Source organism: Bos taurus, chromosome 23 (genome assembly GCF_002263795.3).
Source record: "Bos taurus isolate L1 Dominette 01449 registration number 42190680 breed Hereford chromosome 23, ARS-UCD2.0, whole genome shotgun sequence".
NCBI classification, from domain to species: Eukaryota; Metazoa; Chordata; class Mammalia; order Artiodactyla; family Bovidae; genus Bos; species Bos taurus.
The window spans coordinates 22,965,168-22,977,378 of NC_037350.1; positions in this window are offsets into that span (position 1 = coordinate 22,965,168).

Sequence of the window (12,211 nt, forward strand, 5' to 3'; positions counted from 1 at the left end):
GGTAGAAAAATAGGATCAGTGGAGGGAGGGGATGCCAAAAAAAACAAAAGGCTGGAGGATCTTTTATAGTCAATATATATCACAGAGTCTGCTTGGGCTTTAGTGCAGCATATAATCCCCAAACTGAATTTTAGAAAGATTACAAAGAGAACCAGATGCACTAATTCAAATTCCAGAATTCGAAAAAACATTGTATTAATTTACAGAATTTCAAAAACAAAAGTGTGCCTAAAGTGACCCACTGAAGGTCACAGGCAAAAAAGGAGCGGGAGCAGGCAGTTCAGCTATTGATAGAACCAGGACTTGATCAGCAAAGTAGAAAAGACTGCTGAAACCAAGAAGTAATTTAGTGCAGGAACTCTGACATAGTATGACTAAAACAATCATTGTATTTCTCATCCTTTACTTCTCTTCTTATGTGCTTCTCTTCTTATGTCCTGTTCTCTTTTGTGCTAGTTTTCTAATCTGGCTTATATTTTGCCTGAAGAGCAGAGGTTATTTACAGCAATGAATATCCTATGTATTGATGATTTATTACATGCAACAGTATAGTTTCTGCATATCTCATTTAACACCCATAACAAACCTCATGTACCTTTGTTGTCTTGATTTAATGTAGGACACTGAAGCTTATAAAGGGCTGAGTGATTTGTCCAAGTCACACAGTTAATGAGTGACATAATTTGGATGAGAGTTCAAGTCTTCCTGATTCCAGCAGAGTTCATGAACTACATGTTGTACACTCTCATCGGAAGATGCTTTTTGGTTAAGACCTCTGATCTTGGAAAGTCCATGAAGCCTTTGCAGAGAGTGAGCCTTATGGGTAGGTGAAAACCTCTCTAATCAAATTGGACAAATGAAAAAGTTGAGTGAACAAAGGACAAAATTGTACCTCTCGTTAGTTATTCATGTGTCTCCTAACCTCTAAGTCATGCCAACTGACCCATGATTCCTTGGGTCCAGAGATGCCTGAAAAAGGATTGGAAACAGCAGAAACAAGGTATTTGTGATGGAAAGTTAGTCAGAGGCAATGAAAGAAGCTGCTGAAAATATGGCCGTACCACTGTCTAAATGTTTTGCAGGGCTGTTCCATTTGTTTTGATTTTCCTCATGCTCACTACCTCTTTTAGCAAGTCAAATCACAAAGATTTAATCATTCTTCTAAGGACACAGGGCTTCTAAATACTAAGGAAAAAAAAAAGATCTTGCATGGATTTTACCAATTTCAGTAATATTATAAATAAATATAATTTCAAAAACAGGTATTTCTCTAATTTTTAAAGAATATTTCTCCAGCTTTAACCTATCTTCAAGGAAAACTTACTCCAGATTTGAGACCATAGTAGAATGTCAGCTAATAAATTACCTATAGAGAAATACTTTCAATTTTTCCTCCAGAAAAACTCAATTTTTCCTCTACAAGGAAAAATTTCTTCCAGATGTATTGAACACTTTGATTTTTATTTATATGTACAACAATTATGCACACAAAATAAAATAGACAAATATTGAATTAAATTAACATATTTTGGTGGATAATGACTGAACTGGGGCATCAGGACTAATTAGTTCAAACTCCTTCAAATTCTAATTCTATTCTATACAATAAATGCCAGGTAACCTCTGTCTGATGGCTTCATAGTCACATCTTGGTCCAAACTAAAGTCATTAAGTACCCCTTTACAAATTATGTATTTTCCTGACTTGGGACTTGATTACTTTTATTAAGGGTACCACCATTCTCACAGTAACCCAAGCTCACAAACTTCAGAATCTTTGTGGACACTTTTCCCCCACTCTGGGTAGCTGTCATATTTCCTCTATAAACTTTATTATCCATCTCTGTTTCAAACAAAAGACATGAAGCATCCATAAATCTATTTTAGGGGAAAGGGAGGCTAGAAAGAATAAGGAAAAAAAAAAAAAACCATAATGCTTCATTAACAGCCTGATACACTATAAACACTCAAAATATTTTTGGAAAAAGATGATTAATCAAAATTTTATTTATTTACTTTCATATAAATATATTTAAGGAAAGTAATATTTACATGGAAATATTTCCCTTGCCTTTGCATTCCATCCAAGAATTTCAAGTCCTAGTGGATAGCTCTGTATGAATGTATGTATTTGCTGGCAATATTCTAGAAACATCTGAAACATCTCTTATAATAGATACAAAGGCATTTTTGTCCATAAAATTATATAAACCATTTCCTCTTTTAGCCCTCTTCATTTATGTAGTATAAATCTGAACCCTAAATTCTTCCTTTTACGTAGGCACGGGATCAAATTTTGCATTCATTCCTACTCTAAATATCCAGTTTCCTCTCATTAACCCTCATTGGTCAAAAGCTCTTTGTCCTTGGACTGACATTCAAAAAGCCTGGATCTGAAAATAGATTATTTATTTTTTTATAATTTATAATCTTTCTGTCACAGACAAATATTCAGTTATTAAAAGAATTTATTGCAATTTTCAAGTCATTTTATGATCATGTTAGGCATTTGGGTGACCTGGTTTGGGTTACATTTTACACATAAACCAACGAAAGAGATACATAAATGTTTAACTACAAAAGGAAAACTAATAGCAGATTGTAGCTACAGGAAGGTTTGTAAAGATGGGGAAAAAAACCTTCTCTCAGAGGTAGACAAAACTGACATTTCATGTAAGAAAGGAAATGGAATGTGAAGCTCATTGTATTTTATTATGACGGCAAAAAGCTTCAATGACCCCCAGAAACAACCCTGACTCTGTGAAGAGCTCTTAGTTAAGGGGAATTCTACTTAAGGCTTCACCACTGCTTCTCTGGGGGATCTTGCTTAAGTCACTCAATTTTTCCACGTTAATTTTGTTACCCAAAGAGAAAAACTGATAAAGTTCTTCCTTAGTTACCTCAGAGGAAGCATTAAAGTATGAAGTAGATGATTTCTTTAAATAGTTTCTTGCTCCTAGAGAAGAGCTCCCATAAAGACAAGGACTTGAAGTGCTGAGTATAGATATCACGTATCATATTTGCTGCAGCATTTGAAACCACCCTATCAATAATAAAAAAGCAATGCCATCTACATAATGGGTCAACAGCATTTGAGAAACACACTCCCACCACCCCCCCCCCCACCAAAAAAAGAAAGAGAGATGTTTTTTAATTCAATTATGTTGAAAAGTTGACTTATTTCTTCCTGTCTGTCACAGGACAAAAAATGTGAAAGGCTGAGAATTACATGCAAAACTGAGAAGAACTGAATCTGAGATGTCTGATTTTGATTTGGCTAGCCCATGCTGCTGTACAAAAATAGCCCTGGGCATTAATCTGTCAGGTCCATTATTATGCCTATTTCTGAAATTTATACATCGGTTTATGGTAGCAATAGACATTTATTGAGTGCTGATCACCTGCCAAGCTCAGGACTGCACACCTTAGTAGCGATGGTCCCAACCCAGTGGGTTTTCAATCTAATAAGACAGGCAAGGCAATTAAGACACAGACTCAGAGGAAGAAAAAATGACTAATGCATGCAGCGGAGACAGGACAGCTTTCCTTTCCTTTGCTACACCTTGTGTAGATCGCTGTGGTGTCTTTGTTCAAGGAAGCTAAAGAAGTATTTTATAGACCAAGAGGGTGTGAGGATGGCTGTCAGCAGCATGCTCAGATCACCTGTTCTCTTCCTATTTTTTGACATTGATGAGAGGAGTAGAATTTCAGATGTTTTACTGGTCCAATTCAATTCTTGTGTGAGTTATTTTCTTCTCCTCTTTGTCTCCTCATATCTCGTTTTCCCCTGCATATGTAGCATCATGGCCACTTTTCTCCACCATAATTATGTAATGTCTCCCTTTAAAATGTCCTAACAGTCCCCTTCCCTCATTCTGGATGATGTAGTATCTTCTTTTTCATCCAAAGCATGTATGAAGGCTCTTCATGCACTTGATAATGAAACTGGTGAGTTAAGCATGTATGGGCCCTGATTTCAACTCACATAGAATTTAAGGCAAAAGATACTGAACCATTCTTAGAATGTTTGCATAGCCTTAACAACTGTTATTGAACAAATGCATTCATTAAATGTGATATGCTAATAAAGGCTTAAGAAAATTCAAAAAACTGAAAATAGGGATATGGAAATTATGTATTTTATAGGGTTGAAGTGATGGCAGTGAGATCATATTTCCCTCATTATTAGGACATGCCACATTATTCTGCTTCATTGGTACATGAGCATATAAATTCAGGCTGTTTAGTACTGTAAGTTCAGTCTGAAAACTTTCTTCACTGGCTGAAGACTATTACTAATATTTTCAAACCAGGCAGACATCACTTTTAATTCAAAAAAAGAAAGCTTTTTATGAATGTATTTCAGTAATCATCTTTTTTAGAGTGATTATAACCATTGGCCTATAAAGAGGACTGCTAAGTCGCTTCAGTCATGTCCGACTCTGTGCGACCCCATAGACGGCAGCCCATCAGGCTCTCCTGTCCCTGGGATTCTACAGGCAAGAACACTGGAGTGGGTTGCCACTGATACTTAAAAACAAATCTGTTGGCAGGAAGTGTAGGAAAACAGAGATTCTGATAAGAGCAATTGCATAGTCCAGAAAATTACAAATTAATGGGTGAATTTCCAAGGATTTCTAGACACTCAGATCCTCTGCAATATTCCAAACATAAAGCACTGCAATGGACACTACTAAAGAACTGTAAAGAGAAAGCTCCTGTCCTCAAGGAATTTACAGTCAAACTGGGGAGGGGATAACCTAATAAACAAGTGAAAAGATAACCTGAAACCTAAATAAATGGTAAATCAATGAGACCAACCTATAAGTACAATACTGTTAGTCGCTCAGTTGTGTCCGCCTCTTTGTGATCCCATGAATTGTGGCCCGCTAGGCTCCTCTGTCCATGGAGTTCTCCAGGCAAGAATACTGGAGTGGGCTGCCATTTCCTTCTCCAATAAATACAATAATAGTGTATTAAAGGTTGTAGTTTTGGTACCCTCCAAAGAAATCCAAACTTTAGTCTCTCCTGTTTTAAATTTAATGTTTGACCTCAGATACATAGACTAGGATTGGTCTTGAAATCCACTCACCATTGATCCATGCACAACTTGCTTCTATTTAATAGGCTGAGAAATTAAAGTGATGGAAAAAACCGAAGGTCTTCTGCAAACTAGTCAAAGAGAGATTTAGGAGCAAAGGTGATCCAGGGCCAATCAAAACATCCTGGGGGCTCAGAAGGTAAAGAATCTGTCTGCAATGCAGGAGACCTGGGTTCAATCCCTGGGTCAGGAAGATATTCTGGAAGGGGAATGGCTACCCACTCCAGTATTCTTGCCTGGAGAACTCCATAGAGGGGCCTGGCAGGCTATAATCCGTGGGGTCGCAAGAAGTCAGATACGACAGAGCAACTAACAATTTCACTTACTGCATGTCACCTTAAACTATCTTTGTTCCTGCTGGCTACTATTAGACCATATTACTCCCAAATATCCATGGCAAATTTCACAAAAAGGCAAGATGAAGAATCTTATTTACATGAGAAAGGCAGAGACAGACAGACGGACACACACATTCAACTGCATGCAGAATAAATTCTGGGTAATTGTGTGTAGCTAATGACAGCCCTACAGAATGGCATCTCTTCTTTGGTGCGTTGTCCTTAAATTTTATTCTTCTTCAGGTAAAAGTCATCCTGCTTCAGCTTAATACTCAGACAGAAAGTGGTGTGGTTTTTTTAGCATGTAAGCATTCACTCAAGGAGAAAGCATTCTATTGTGAGAGGTTAGCAACTCAGGAGCTAATGTGAGGTGCACGTTTTGCTGATACTAGTTCAGGGCTGGGATGGCCTCAGGAGGCCTGTCCCACGTGGTGATAATTAACTTTTAATGTAAGCCTGGAGGGCAAAACACTTAAAGAGTTAGCTAGTTTTCTCCAACAGAATGAATAGGTAAATGCTAACATATGTTTATCAATAGCTGATATACTTAGCTATTATTATAAAAAAAACTCCTGCTTTTCCAGCATGTTTGTTCTATTTCTCTCAATCCAGCTTTACAAAGAATTTATTGGCCTATCTTTAGAAACAAGTAGTGAAGGCATACAATTTTAAAGATTAGATGAGGAACAGCAAGCATAAGTCATGCCTGCTGCCACTCCTGTTTCTATGTCTATTTTTGACTGGTATTGCTACTTTATCACAGAATTTTTTCCCCTGACTCTGGACTCTGTTTTAGAAGCCTTCTAAATACAGCATTTGAAGTAGAATCTTGCACTTGATGCAACTTATTTATGCCAATATTAGACCATACATTCACTGAGTCCTGTAAATGAGCATGGGCTTCCCTGACTCATTTTTCGGTTTATCTACAATTCACACTCATTGTAATGAAAGTTCTCAGTAATACTTGTTGAACAACTAAGATTCAACAGATCTAAAGAATCATTTTGCCTAAATTGGTAAGTAGATAGATGCATATATATTACAATTCAAGAAACTAACCTTCATGTATTAAATAATATTCCCAACAAGTAGCTCAACTGGTAAAGAATCCGCCTGCAATGCAGGAGACCCCAGTTCAATTCGTGGGTCATGAAGATCCCCTGGAGAAGGGATAGGCTATCCACTACAGTATTCTTGGGCTTCCCTGCTGGCTCAGCTAGTAAAGAATCCGCCTGCAATGTGGGAGACCTGGGTTCTATTCCTGTGTTGGGAACATCCCTGGAGAAGGGAACGGCTACCCACTCCAGTATTCTTGCCTGGAGAATTCCATGGACTGTATAGTCCAAGGGATCGCAAAAAGTCAGACATGGCTGAGCAACTTTCACTCACTAGAGGTAATTGAGGAATTCAGTCCTCTACTCCATTGAAAAGAATTCTTTCTAGGACACTCCTTATCTCAAGTTAAATGTAAGTGCAAATTTCATAAAACTAAGAATATTTCTACTTCATTTATTGGTGAGACAGAATTATCTGAAAACTGTGCTTTATTTTCTACTGTGGATGCTAAGTCGCTTCAGTCGTATCTGACTTTTTTGCGACACTTTGGTCTGTAGCCCACCAGGTTCCTCCGTCCATGGGATTCTCTAGTAAAGAATACTGGAGTGGGTTGCCATACCCTCCTCCAGGGGATCTTCCCAACTCAAAGATCAAACCCACATCTCTTATGTCTCCTGCGCTAGCAGGATGGTTCTTTACCACTAGTGCCACCTGGGAAGCCAGTCATTAATATGATAATTATATGTATGTATAGAGATGCACATATATATTACATAGTGATTAAAATCTTTAAACTTTCCAATATCCATGATCAAACAATCTATTAGGAAGTTCCAGGCATCTAATATATGACCCACTTGAGATATTTGGCCAAATATTATTTCATGTAAAATTGCTAGCGTGCAAGAAGCAATCAGTTAAAATGAGCCCATTTTTAAGCACCTTCCACTAGATAGTGCCTAGGGGTCAGGGAAAAACAAAATGAGTGACTGAACTTCCTGTCCAATTCAACTCCTACTATGTACCAAGTCAGCGCTCCATGAATGGGAAGTCTAGATACCTAAGTGACTATGCAATGACACTGCAATTCTGGCGGACATTTCAGAGTGCTCAACTGTAATAGCATTTGCCATACTCATTGCCACTTCTCACATGTTCCTGAAGGGTCTTTGCTTACTCCCACAGGTATATATATCCATTCTTTGCTGGAAGCCAATTACTTTCACTCACAGGCAAGAAATTTGGTTGAAAGAACACAGATGTAGATTTATTCCCCTGGGCTTCCCAGGTGGTGCTAGTGGTAAAGAACCTGCCTGCCAATGCAGGAGACACAAGAGATGCAAGTTCGATACCTGAGTCAGGAAGATCCCCAGAAGGAAGGCATGGCAACCCACTCCAGTATTCTTGCCTGAAGAATCTCATGGAGAGGGGAGCCTCTCTCTGTGGGCTACAGTCCATAGGGTTGCAAAAAGTCAGACACTACTTAAGAGACTTAGCGTGTAGAGAAGAGAAATACTAAAAATATTGTTACATAAATGGTATTTTCCAGCTAATATCTCCATTCATTTAACTACTCATTCTTGCAAAATGAATGTTTCCAGTATGCACCATAAAGTAGGCACTGCAGTAGATGAGGGTAGGTGGTGTTCATAACCATTGCCATGATGCAGTGAAATAATAACCACAGATTGGACTCACTAAGTTCTTACTATATATAGATACCATGCTCAATGCTTTGTCAGTGTTATATAGGCAAGATGACTTGCAGTAATGCTTTAGAGGAAGGTACTATCATCCCAATTTTACAGATATGGAAACTGAAACATGAAGGGGTGAATTACTTTGTGTGTTGTCACATAACTATTAAAACAGATGCTGTATTTCATCACTGGATGGTTTCAGGTTCACACATTCAGTTCAGTTCAGTCACTCAGTCGTGTCTGACTTTTTGCGACCCCATGGACTGCAGCACACCAGGCTTCCCTGTCCATCACCAACTCCCGGAGCTTGCTCAAACTCATGTCCATTGAGTCGATGATTCCATCTAACCATCTCATCCTCTGCTGCCCCCTTCTCCTCCCGCCTTCAATCTTTCCCAGAATCAGGGTCTTTTCAAATGAGTCAGTTCTTCACATCAGGTGGACAAAGTATTGGAGTTTTAGCTTCAGCATTAGTCATTCCAATGAATATTCAGGACTGATTTCCTTTAGGATGGACTGGTTCACACACTAAAGGACTAAATTTTGCTGCTTTGCCTAAGACATGAACTCTGTAAAGCAACAATCACAGATGATTCTTCTAAACTACAGGACTTATCATCATTATTCAAGAGTCCTGATGTTCAGTAGATCTAAAACATGAACAAGTAATAATAATACACCACTATATGAAAAAAGAGAGTTCCAGAAAAACATCTATTTCTGCTTTATTGACTATGCCAAAGCCTTTGACTGTGTGGATCACAATAAACTGTGGAAAATTCTGAAAGAGATGGGCATACCAGACCACCTGATCTGCCTCTTGAGAAATTTGTACGCAGGTCAGGAAGCAACAATTAGAACTGGACATGGAACAACAGACTGGTTCCAAATAGGAAAAGGAGTACGTCAAGGCTGTATATTGTCACCCTGTTTATTTAACTTATATGCAGAGTACATCATGAGAAATGCTGGACTGGAAGAAACACAAGATGGAATCAAGATTGCTGGGAGAAATATCAATCACCTCAGATATGCAGATGACACCACCCTTATGGCAGAAAGTGAAGAGGAACTACAAAGCCTCTTGATGAAAGTGAAAGTGGAGAGTGAAAAAGTTGGCTTAAAGCTCAACATTCAGAAAACGAAGATCATGGCATCTGGTCCCATCACTTCATGGGAAATAGATGGGGAAACAGTGGAAACAGTGTCAGACTTTATTTTGGGGGGCTCCAAAATCACTGCAGATGGTGACTGCAGCCATGAAATTAAAAGACACTTACTCCTTGGAAGGAAAGTTATGACCAACCTAGATAGCATATTCAAAAGCAGAGACATTACTTTGCCAACAAAGGTCTGGCTAGTCAAGGCTATGGTTTTTCCTGTGGTCATGTATGGATGTGAGAGTTGGACTGTGAAGAAGGCTGAGTGCTGCAGAATTGATGCTTTTGAACTGTGGTGTTGGAAAAGACTCTTGAGAGTCCCTTGGACTGCAAGGAGATCCAACCAGTCCATTCTGAAGGAGATCAGCCCTGGGATTTCTTTGGGAGGAATGATGCTAAAGCTGAAACTCCAGTACTTTGGCCACCTCATGCGAAGAGTTGACTCATTGGAAAAGACCCTGATGCTGGGAGGGATTGGGGGCAGGAGGAGAAGGGGACGCCAGAGGATGAGATGGCTGGATGGCATCACTGACTTGATGGACGTGAGTCTGAGTGAACTCCGGGAGTTGGTGATGGATAGGGAGGCCTGGCGTGCTGCGATTCATGGGGTCGCAAAGAGTAGGACATGACTGAGCGACTGATCTGATCTGATCTGATCTGATATGAAAAAAGTATAGGTACTACAAAATGTAATGAAAATGAGAGGATAAACCTTAAAGATAAAATGTATTGAGTTTCTACTCAGTTTATTTTGTGCCAGATACACATGTACAACATCTTTCCTCCAAATTAGAAATCCAAAAAGCTCCAAGAATAATACATTTTGCATAATGAGCAATGAAAACTGATCTGAAATGATACAAGGCTATTTATGAAAATGAAAGTGTTAGCCATTCTTTTCTTTCTTCTTTAAAGTTGCTCAGTTGTGTTGGACTGTTTGTGATCCCATGGACTACACAATCCATGGACTTCTCCAGGCCAGAATACTGGAGTGGGTAGCCTTTCCCTTTTCCAGAGGATCTCCCCAACCCAGGGATTGAACCTGCATCTCCTGCATTGCAGGCAGATTCTTTACCATCTGAGACACCAGGGAATCCCTTCTCCCACTTAAATTCCAGTGCAGAAATATGACTGTGTCTGAATTAGAGATGTCATCCTAGATCCCACTATGAAAGTGAAAGTGAAGTCGCTCAGTCATGTCCGACTCTTTGCGACCCCATGGACTGTAGCCTATCAGGCTCCTCCATCCATGGGATTTTCCAGGCAAGAGTGCTGGAGTGGATTGCCATTTCCTTCTCCAGGGGATCTTCCCGACCCAGGAATTGAACCCGGGTCTCCCGCATTGCAGGCAGACGTTTTACCGTCTGAGCCACCTTGTTAAATATTACACAGTGTATGCACCATACTGTCTTTCTAAAAGGAAAACTGATCTAAATTCTAAAACTGGCTCGGAGTTTTTCAGATGATGAACTCTGGACCTGTAGCCTTTCTGCCTCAGAAGAGCACATGGATCAGTCAGGGTTCAGGTAGGGAGGCAGAGTCACTGTCAATGCAAAGGAATAAGGGAACTATTTATATAATACTAGTGAATGAGTAAATCCTGTCTGTACTTGGACAGTGCTTTTGGCAGGAGCCTTGTAGTCAGGTGTGGCAAATTCAAATCCAGCGTACGATGTGTTCGTGTAAGATCAAAGCACTGACCCTTCCTCATCTACGTAGTCCAAAGTAGTCAATCCCTGCATTCAGGTGGCTAGCTATCCCCTCCCTCTCCTCCCCACACCCAATAATTCTGCATCTATTATTGTTTCTGATGGCAAAGACTTTCAAAGGGCAATGGCTGCTGCTTCACTTTCCGCTCTAAAACTTTACTAATTCTTTTGGCCAACTTTAACCTGGAACTCCACAGGGAAGGGCATCATGGAAAAAAACATAGACTCATCTTGACCAACTCAACAACAGAACAAGCTAGCACATCAGGGAAGGTTCTTTGGACAACCTTAATTTAGGACAGTCAGGACTTACAAAGTAAGGATGAAAAGACACCATTTCATGAAAGAATCTTCATATTGGCAAAGATACAGAAACTATAAAACATAGGTAGTCTGGGAAACGCAAGTGTTCCCCTTTCAGTTCAGTCACTCAGTTGTGTCTGACTCTTTGCAACCCCATGAATCGCAGCACTCCAGGCCTCCCTGTCCATCACCAACTCCCGGAGTTCACCCAAATCCATGTCCATAGAGTCGGTGATGATATGCAGCCATCTCATCCTCTGTCGTCCCGTTTCCCTCCTGCCCTCAATCTTTCCCAGCATCAGGGTCTTTTCAAACGAGTCAGCTCTTCACATCAGGTGGCCAAAGTACCAACCAGAGTTTCAGCTTCAGCATCAGTCCTTCCAATGAACACCCAGGACTGATCTCCTTAAGGATGGACTGGTTGTATCTCCTTGCAGTCCAAGGGACTCTCAAGAGTCTTCTCCAACACCACAGTTCAAAAGCATCAATTCTTCAGCACTCAGCTTTCTTTATAGTCCAAATCTCATATCCATACATGACCACTGGAAAAACCATAGCCTTGATTAGACAGACCTTTGTTGGCAAAGTAATGTCTCTGCTTTTTAATATGCTATCTAGGTTGGTCATAATTTTCCTTCCAAGGAGTAAGCATCTTTTAATTTCATGGCTGCAATCACTATCTGCAGTGATTTTGGAGCCCAGAAAAATAAATTCAGCCACTGTTTCCCCATCTATTTGTCATGAAGTGATGGGACCAGATGCCATGATCTTAGTTTTCTGAATGTTGAGCTTTTAAGCCAACTTTTGGTCGTAGGTGTGTGTGCTCAGCCACTCAATCATGT